General features: G+C 41.3%; 1 long non-coding RNA gene across 1 annotated transcript; it reads right to left on the bottom strand.

Moving 5' to 3' along the window:
* Nucleotides 1-1,286: 1,286 nt before the first annotated feature.
* On the bottom strand, nucleotides 1,287-8,903 carry LOC308393141. Its single transcript, XR_013970935.1, has 2 exons — nucleotides 7,193-8,903; nucleotides 1,287-6,560 (listed from the first exon to the last, which is right to left on the bottom strand). It is a non-coding gene; the product is annotated as an uncharacterized lncRNA (long non-coding RNA).

Below are 8,903 nucleotides of genomic sequence, written 5' to 3'. Positions count from 1 at the left end.
TACTTCATGTTCAACTTAAATTTATTGGTGGATGTTCTTAAAGCAGCCACTCAGTGATAAATGAACTCCATACGTAGCGCTCTTCTGTCAACATGATGAAGGCAAAGTTCTGATGAACAATATAAAAGCCTTGCTGTGTAATGCGTTTTTATGCTAAGATACATTGAATTGAAACTTTCCACAGAGTTATATGTTCTGAAAGCATGTGCAGAGTCTTGCTTATTCTTATTTTCTCCACTTTAGATGACAGCAGCTCTTTTTCTTGCATCTGAGTCAAACATCCTTCTCCCTGTGGTCAGTGATAGCGTGCTTAAGCTTTCTCTCATGTGTCTTCCTCCTGCTGCCTCAGCATGTTTATTGTTTTTGTGAATACAGAAATAACAACAATGGAAACAGACAGCAGACCATTGTTCATTTTTATTAATACTTCCATTTTTTCTCTTCTACTTGTTATTTTACCCAATTGTATTTTCTTTGTCTACGGCTCGGGGGTGGGGAGCAAGTTACGATTTTTATGCCCACTGTCAACTGTTTGTGTTGAAAACTAAGACCAGTCTTTTGGGCTGCTACTTATTCAGTACGTGACCTGGATTTAAAAAAAAAACACTCTGACCTTACTGTGGAGCTGCAGGATCACTGCGCTTTACGTAAGCATTTAATAAAACAACAGAGTTGCTTAAAAACGTGTATTTGCTTCATGTTTTTGCCCAGAATGTGGACTTTCTTGCAAGTCTAGTTTCTCTTTGTTGTTTTGTTTTGCAGTTTATGCATCCCTAAGTAGGATTAAATAATGAGATTTGATATTTACCCATTTCTTTTCTTATAGTCACTGATTGTAAACTAACAATAGAAACTGTGGTGGGAAGCACAGTATTAGCTGCTACAACATACTACATCACAATCTTAAGAGGGTGAAGCAACCAAACGAATTGAGCTCTAAATCTTTGGTGATAGTCCAAAAAGTCATTTTTAGAACCCCACTGCCTTTATATCATATATATGTGTCTTCTTCCTGTATCTAATCTCCAAAGTTTAAATTGCTTTATTTTTTTATGTTCCTGGAAGATTGTTTTGGAGGAAAAACACAACTTTTCGGTCTTTCCTTGAATATTACTGAAGGAAATTGCCATCCCGGGTTTCCTCCGTGGCGTGAGCGATAAGCAGAGTTTTGTCCTTTCCTTCTAAGATTCCTAATTATTTAAAGTAACACTCAGGTATGCCATTCAGCGTGTTAGTACGAGCTCGGGAGCAGCTTGGGAGAACAAGAAAACAGAGACTGCTTTAGGTTGCCTTCCCAATCGACTCAAAGGTTTATTTAGTACATAACAGCTTATATAGAGGAAAAAAAGGTTCGTGTGTCAGCTTTCCCAGTTCAAACCGGTACAGACCAAATAAGGAAACGTCTTCCTGCCTTGTGAGCAAAGAAGTATCCTGTGTGTAGTTTATCAGCTCAGCTACAATTTATGATCATCCCAGCAAAATACACAGAATACAGAGTTCTTTCATTAGTGAATTCTGAAACAAACCACCTGGCCTTTAACGAGCCTTTTTCTAAGAGATAAGGAAGGGAGGATGGGAGTAAGGAAGTGGTCTCGTCTCTGTGGTGTTTTCGACCTTGGGGTACCAGCCTGTGAGTCTTACACATTAATTCTTGGGTCACAGAGAAAGAGAAAAACAACTAGTAGATGGACCTTATTGAGTAACAGTTTTCCTGTATAAAACAATCTTCTGTAAATGCTAACCGTGGTATCAAAATATCATAACAGTTCTCCCCTTTTATCATGAAATGATAACATAGTATAAAGACAGAATGTAATAACATAATATAAAGACAAATCATAAATGTGAAACAAATCATAAATGTAACTAGTCCTTTGAGGAAGCTTAATATCAAAAATTCTGAGAGCGTATACATGGTATCACACAACAGACAATAATCATCAAAAACATGCTGCAACGGTTACAAAGGCTACAATTAGTTTCTTCCATTTTCCAAACGTGTCCTGTAGCCACTTATGTAGCCACTGACCGTGGCCTGTATTGGCAATTAGTTCTATCTTCAATGCTTCAAGTCTATTCATAGCTTGTGTGAATGAACCGTTAGGGGCGGTATTATTGGGAATGAAAGTACAGCATACATCAACGGTTACTAGACCACAGGTACCGGTCCAATTAACAGGTAAAGCTAATCTAAGGGTATTATTGCACATCCAATAAGCATGTGGGATTGCTCTAGTTAGGCGCGTGACCATGTGTGATTTAACTAACTCCCCCCAGTCAGTATCATTTAAGACACCGTCTGGGGGAACAATGATCGAGTCTCTGCTCGAACTTGAACTGTGTGTGTGTTCCTCCAGATATGATACAACTTCAGCCACAGAGACAGCTAGCCATGTCTCATTACAGCGTGCACCTGGGGAGTCAGAGAAGAATGTATAGTTATCCTTTGTATAATCTATGTGTGTGTCTGGGCCAGTTAACTTTAGTCTGCGCAGACATATCATACTAGTATTAAAATGGAGAGGGATCTGTCCTAAGGGCAGTGAGGGTTTTAACCTATTCTTGGGGCGTTTCATTGGGGCGCAGGTCCCTGCGGTGTCATTAGATAACTTCAATAATTCGCCTAATGGAGTCTCAGGGTTAGTTGGTGTGTGTGTGTGTCTAAGTAAGCAGTCGAGAGGGCTCAGAGTCAACTGTAAATCGTCTTTAAGGAGAGCATTATCTCCGCCGATTTCCTCTAGTCCCTCAGTGAGGGGGAAACCGGATATGGGGTATCCTACTATTACCTGTTCTGGATTAGCCTTTGAACAGACATAACAGTTACTGTTTCCTAAATCACGAGCGGCTGTTCTGGCATTTTCATACCAGGCGTTAGCTCCTGTTCTAGAGAGTGCATAAAATGGTTTATTAGTGGCGTCTATGTTGCTATTTACTGATTTTAGGGAACGTGAGGAGTGCATTAAGTAGGTGTCTTGCAAAATGGAGCATGAGGTATAGTCAGCAAAATATGACCTACAGAAATATGAACATGGTTGCAGTCTACAATACAAAATAGCAAAGAGAAATCCTAAGGTTAATGCGATAGATATGATAAATAACCTAAATATATAAGAAAGACAGTTCTTCAGTCGTCTTCTGGCCTGGTCCCAGGTTCGAGAGACACAGAATAAGCGTCGTGTGATGACAATGGGCATTTCATTTTCTCCATTATCAGGATGGAGTGAGTCTGGCTTTATCAGGTTAGACATCATGTGGTACTTTTGGCTTTCTGTTCCTGCTGGATGTTTGAGTACCTTGTTGTTGTTCTTTCAGACGTTGTGTGTTAATCAGTGATTGCGTGTGTGTATGTAACTTTTGGATCCGGGCGCTGGCTCGCCTGAGATGTCATCTACCCGTGTGTGTTTATTTGCTCTAGTTCCGGGCGCTGGCTCGCCGGAGATGTCATCTGCTTGATCCGACGCCTGAGATGGTCCGATTGGGCTGGTCTTAACCCTGCTGGCATGAATCCACTGAGGTTGTCCGTCCGTAAGGATGCTGGTTCTTCGTCACTGCCAGTACAGTCTGGGGCTGGAACACGCGCGGCCTCCCAGAGAGTCCTTGGTTTTAGTGGCTTCTCCAACATGCATCTCCTTGTCTCCACTGGTGGAACTGTGGAGGGGAAAGGCTGAGAGAGACAAACTTTCTGATAGTTATTATTCAGTTTTTCTACCAGGTTGTGAACATCAGTGGACAATGCAATATACATCACCTTCTACTAGCGGTGCCCCTCTGGAAGCTGACCATGGTGTTGGGAATAGTCTTATTTCAAATGGAAATAATTTGGTTACTGTAGATTGAGTCATTCTAATCTCACACAGGACTTGAGTAAGTAATTTGACCCAGGTCATTAAAGTTTTAGCACACTTTTGAATTACTTCTAATGTGAATGAAGATCCTCTATCACTGTTAATCTGGTGAGGTATTCCGAATCTGGGTATTATTTCATTGCTCAACTTTTGACAGACTACTTCTGCAGTTTCTTTTGATGTTGGATAAGCTTCTACTCATTTACTAAATTGATCCACTATTACCAGTAAGTACTTGATGCTTCCTTGCGCTGGCATATGTGTAAAATCAATTTGTAATGTATGAAATGGAAAATCTGGTTGTGGTAAATGCTGATGTTTCGCTTTTGAGCTACCTACATTAGTTCGCGCACATGTTAGACAGGTTGCTAATATGCTTTTTACTGCATGCAATGTTTTCTCAATTACAAATCTTAATTTTATTGCCCCTATTACCCCTCTTTGTCCGACATGACTCACACAGTGAAAATGTCGGGCAAGGACTGGCACCAGGGAATATGGGAGGGCAATCAAACCCTTAAGATTTTGTATAGGCCATCTCTGTCATCTAAGGTACAGTCATTATTCTCCCAATAGGTGTAATCACATGCAGAGGCTTGCTCTTGTATGAATTTTAAATCAACATTTGTTCCTAAATAGTCTGGGAGTGTAACAAGTGGCAGCTGTAGGGGCACAGATAATACGTCCTGCGGAGGTGGGAGCTGTGATGCAGCTGCAGCCTTGGCTGTCACGTCTGCTAAGGCATTACCTGTTGCTTCGTCTGTGTCAGCTGTACTGTGTCCTTTCGTTTTTACAACTGCAACGGCCGATGGTAGCTGTATAGCCTGAAAAAGTCTTTGCACAAAATCAGAATTTAGCAATTTATTTTCCATCAGCAGATCTAAATCCTCTTTGTCTCCACAATGTGCCAAAGTCATGCACAACGCCAAATGCATAGCGGCTGTCTGCGTAAATTGTCATACGCTTATCCAAATGTAGCTCACAGGCGCGTATTAAAGCCATGAGCTCTGCTTTTTGTGCTGAGTGAAATGGTAATGAGTGAGCCTCTAGTATGATGTCAGGCACTGTTACCACTGAATAGCCACAAAGAAATGAGTTGTCACTCGGCCTTGAACAGGACCCGTCCACATAAACCGTGGCTGAGTCTGGAATAGGTGTTTGCTCTAAATCTGGACGTGGTGCTGTGGATTCCTGTATACGTGTCATGCAGTCACGAACGTCAAGCCTGTCTGAGCCATCCTGTCGGTCAGAAGAACACAGCATAGGATCAATAAATGTGCTGGCGAATCAGGTGTGCTGCTCGCTTTTATAGTGAGATTTGCATATGTTGTTTAGTTATGTTTGCTACAATGGTCGTGACCTGGTGATTGGTGTGTAGAATAGTGTCATGTGAGAGTGTGAGCTTCTCGCAGTCCCTTATCATGATAGAGCAAGCTGCTACTGCCCTCAGGCAGGCCGGCATTCCTGAACAATTCAGGCAGCACCTTTGAGTGGCGGAGGTCAGCACTCCCTGTAATGCATTGAAAGAGGCAGTCATTTCTGTGGACCACAGTATTCGAGGAGGCTTGTCTTTTTTTTACAACAGTCACGCAGAATGTGGTCATGAAAAGAACAGTCTGGTATCCACTGTCTGCAATAGTTCACCATGCCCAGGAAGGACAACATGTCCTTCTGTGTAGTGGGACGAGGGACAGAGGTCACAGCTTTGACCCTGTCTGCAGTCATGGAACGTTTTCCGTGAGACAGTGTGAATCCCAAATATTGAACAGAAGTCTGACAGTACTGCATTTTCTTTGCTGATGCTTTGTGGCCAGTCTTTTGGAGGTGCTGGAGAAGCATGTGTGTAGCAGTTTGACATAGTTTTTCACTTTCAGCACAGAGGAGGAGGTCATCCACATGTGGATCAGGGTGCAGCCCTGGAGGAGTGAAGCACCATTGAGAAAGCAGCAGAGCTGTCTATCATGCCTTGGGGCAAACGAGTCCAAGTGTACTGCTTATTTCTATGTGTGAATGCAAATAACGGCTGTGTGTCTTACTGAGAAAAAGGAGCGGAGCATAAATCCACCACGGTAAAGTGTGTATGCAATGCATGTCAATATGCTGTGAACATCTGAAACGAGAGGTGGCAGAGGAATGTTGACTGCATTAATTTGCCTTAAGTCTTGTATGAAACGCCATACGCCAGGTTTGTTAGGCTTTGGCACAGGATTGACAGGAGTGTGGGCTTTATTGCTCCTGTAGTCAATAAATCTCCTATCATGACATCTAGGGCTGCGGCTTTTTCGGCAGAAATGGGATGTTGCTTGACATATACTGGCTTGTTGTGTTTTAATAGGTGTACGTGATAAAGTGTACAGTCAATAAATCCTATATCATTCTCACTTTTAGACCACAATGTCATATTCTGGTATTCAGCTGGCAATGTAACTGCAGAAATAGTACAGTGGATAGGTTAGGTTAGATCTATGTGACGACATATTTCGTAACCTATGTCTGAGTTATGTAACAAAATCACTGTTTGACCTTCACTTGTGTGAGCAGTTATCATGTTGTTGAACAGTGTGAGAGAAACAAAAGTGTGGCTCCCAGTCATGGGATTACCTGTTAGTGGCGTCTGTACACGTTTTTTTGGCACAGTGTGTGACATAGAGTACCGGACAAAAAGGATGTTGAGTTCATTCTCTGCTGAGGGTCCAGCTGACACAGAGGATGTTCCTTCTCCATCATCTCGGTACATAGGGCAGAGAAAACATAAGCTGTTATCAGTGTCAGCAAACATTTCACCCTTTATGTTAAATTAAATACACAAATTCATTTTTGCTTTGGGTGTCTGCGGCTGCTGGAAAACTGAGCTAAATTTGCACCTCTAGCTTGTCCAACAGTGCATAAAGCGTTTTATGAATACTAGGATAGATTCATCAGGCTTCTGTTTACACATAGTTACTGCATTTAAGTCAATTTTGTCTCTGGACATTGTTAGCAGGAATTTCTTTAGATTCTTAAAGAAATTGGTGATTTTGTCATTATTTACCCACAAAAACTCTGCAGTTGTGGATGCTTTATCATGCTTTGGGTCTAATTCACCTATCTCTCTTATGAGTTGTGACTCGGTTACTCCAGGAATGCATTGCATGCAAGACTAGCTTTTCCCGCAGTAGATTTATTTTCTTTGCTAGAGCCTGCACTAGTTTTATTTGATGTTAAAGCATCTACACCTGGTTCCGGTCCCTTTTTCCATAGCGGTAACATTTGATGCATCACGTCGCGGCATTCTATCATATTTTCTACAGGACTTTTTAAGCAGACTACTTTTCTTATCACAAATGATATTCAACATTTCTACTGACCTGGTTTCTGGCGATAATCGTTCGGGATAAGGCTCCGAAAAGAGATTAGAATGCATTGTACTCACAGTCCGTAAGTTGTAAACAAAGTCAGTCACATAAGCACTCCCGCATGTTCTGGATACGTAATCATGGAAGTCTTCGCCGATTCGTGGACGTGGGTTACACGTAACTGGAAATGGGAGTCGTACTGAGCTGTTGTTTGAGACTTTAAATTTAATTTTTTTTGGTTTTACAGGTAATTTTGATTTTTTATCGGACCTGTCTGTGGTCTTTGAATAATTCTGACCCATGTTCAGTGATTTCCAGAGGGGTTTACACGCTAGGAGGATTTATGTTAGTATTTTCGCTGCGGCACAGCTGAGGTTACTTTAAATTTATTGCTAGCAATTTTTTGTTTGTGTGAGCAACTCTCACTTAGCGAGCAACTTCTCGCTTAACGAGCAACTTCTCGTAAAACAACAGGCAACTTCCTGTGTCTTTCTGCTTTTAATTTACTGCTTTTAACCCTTGTATGGTAATCGGATCTGTGAGACCCGTTTTCAGTTTTCTTTCGTTTTTTTTTTTTTTTTTAACAAAATTAAATTTAATTATTTACTAGCTTTCTGTGAGTGAGCAACTTCTCACTTTTTAACGTACGTTTCAAGATAACAGGCAACTTCCTGTGTCACTCTTTGGTGAGCAACTTCTCACTTAACGAGAAGTATTTAAGACAACAGGCAACTTCCTGTGTCACTCTTTGGTGAGCAACTTCTCACTTAACGAGAAGTATTTAAGACAACAGGCAACTTCCTGTGTCACTCTTTCTGAGTGAGCAACTTAAACAAAATTAAAATATTCAAGACAACAGGCAACTTCCTGTGTCCACCAACACCACACAAGGGTTAATTTACTTTATTCGGGGACTGAGGAAGTCAGTCAGTGTATCTCTCTGGATCACTAAGTGAAACTTCGTCAGCATATCCCGTTTTTTTATGGATCGATCACTGAGAGAGGTATAATAGGTCTCTATATAAATATGAAAGACGCATATTTACCTTCTGTCAGTCATCCCACTTCTGACACCAAAATTGAAGGAAATTGCCATCCCGGGTTTCCTCCGTGGCGTGAGCGATAAGCAGAGTTTTGTCCTTTCCTTCTAAGATTCCTAATTATTTAAAGTAACACTCAGGTATGCCATTCAGCGTGTTAGTACGAGCTCGGGAGCAGCTTGGGAGAACAAGAAAACAGAGACTGCTTTAGGTTGCCTTCCCAATCGACTCAAAGGTTTATTTAGTACATAACAGCTTATATAGAGGAAAAAAAGGTTCGTGTGTCAGCTTTCCCAGTTCAAACCGGTACAGACCAAATAAGGAAACGTCTTCCTGCCTTGTGAGCAAAGAAGTATCCTGTGTGTAGTTTATCAGCTCAGCTACAATTTATGATCATCCCAGCAAAATACACAGAATACAGAGTTCTTTCATTAGTGAATTCTGAAACAAACCACCTGGCCTTTAACGAGCCTTTTTCTAAGAGATAAGGAAGGGAGGATGGGAGTAAGGAAGTGGTCTCGTCTCTGTGGTGTTTTCGACCTTGGGGTACCAGCCTGTGAGTCTTACACATTAATTCTTGGGTCACAGAGAAAGAGAAAAACAACTAGTAGATGGACCTTATTGAGTAACAGTTTTCCTGTATAAAACAATCTTCTGTAAATGCTAACCGTGGTATCAAAATA

This window comes from Rhamphochromis sp. 'chilingali' (genome assembly GCF_963969265.1).
Source record: "Rhamphochromis sp. 'chilingali' genome assembly, chromosome: 2".
Lineage (NCBI taxonomy): Eukaryota > Metazoa > Chordata > Actinopteri > Cichliformes > Cichlidae > Rhamphochromis > Rhamphochromis sp. 'chilingali'.
The sequence above is the reverse complement of the archived record's forward strand: the minus strand, read 5'-3'. Positions and strand labels throughout refer to the sequence as shown.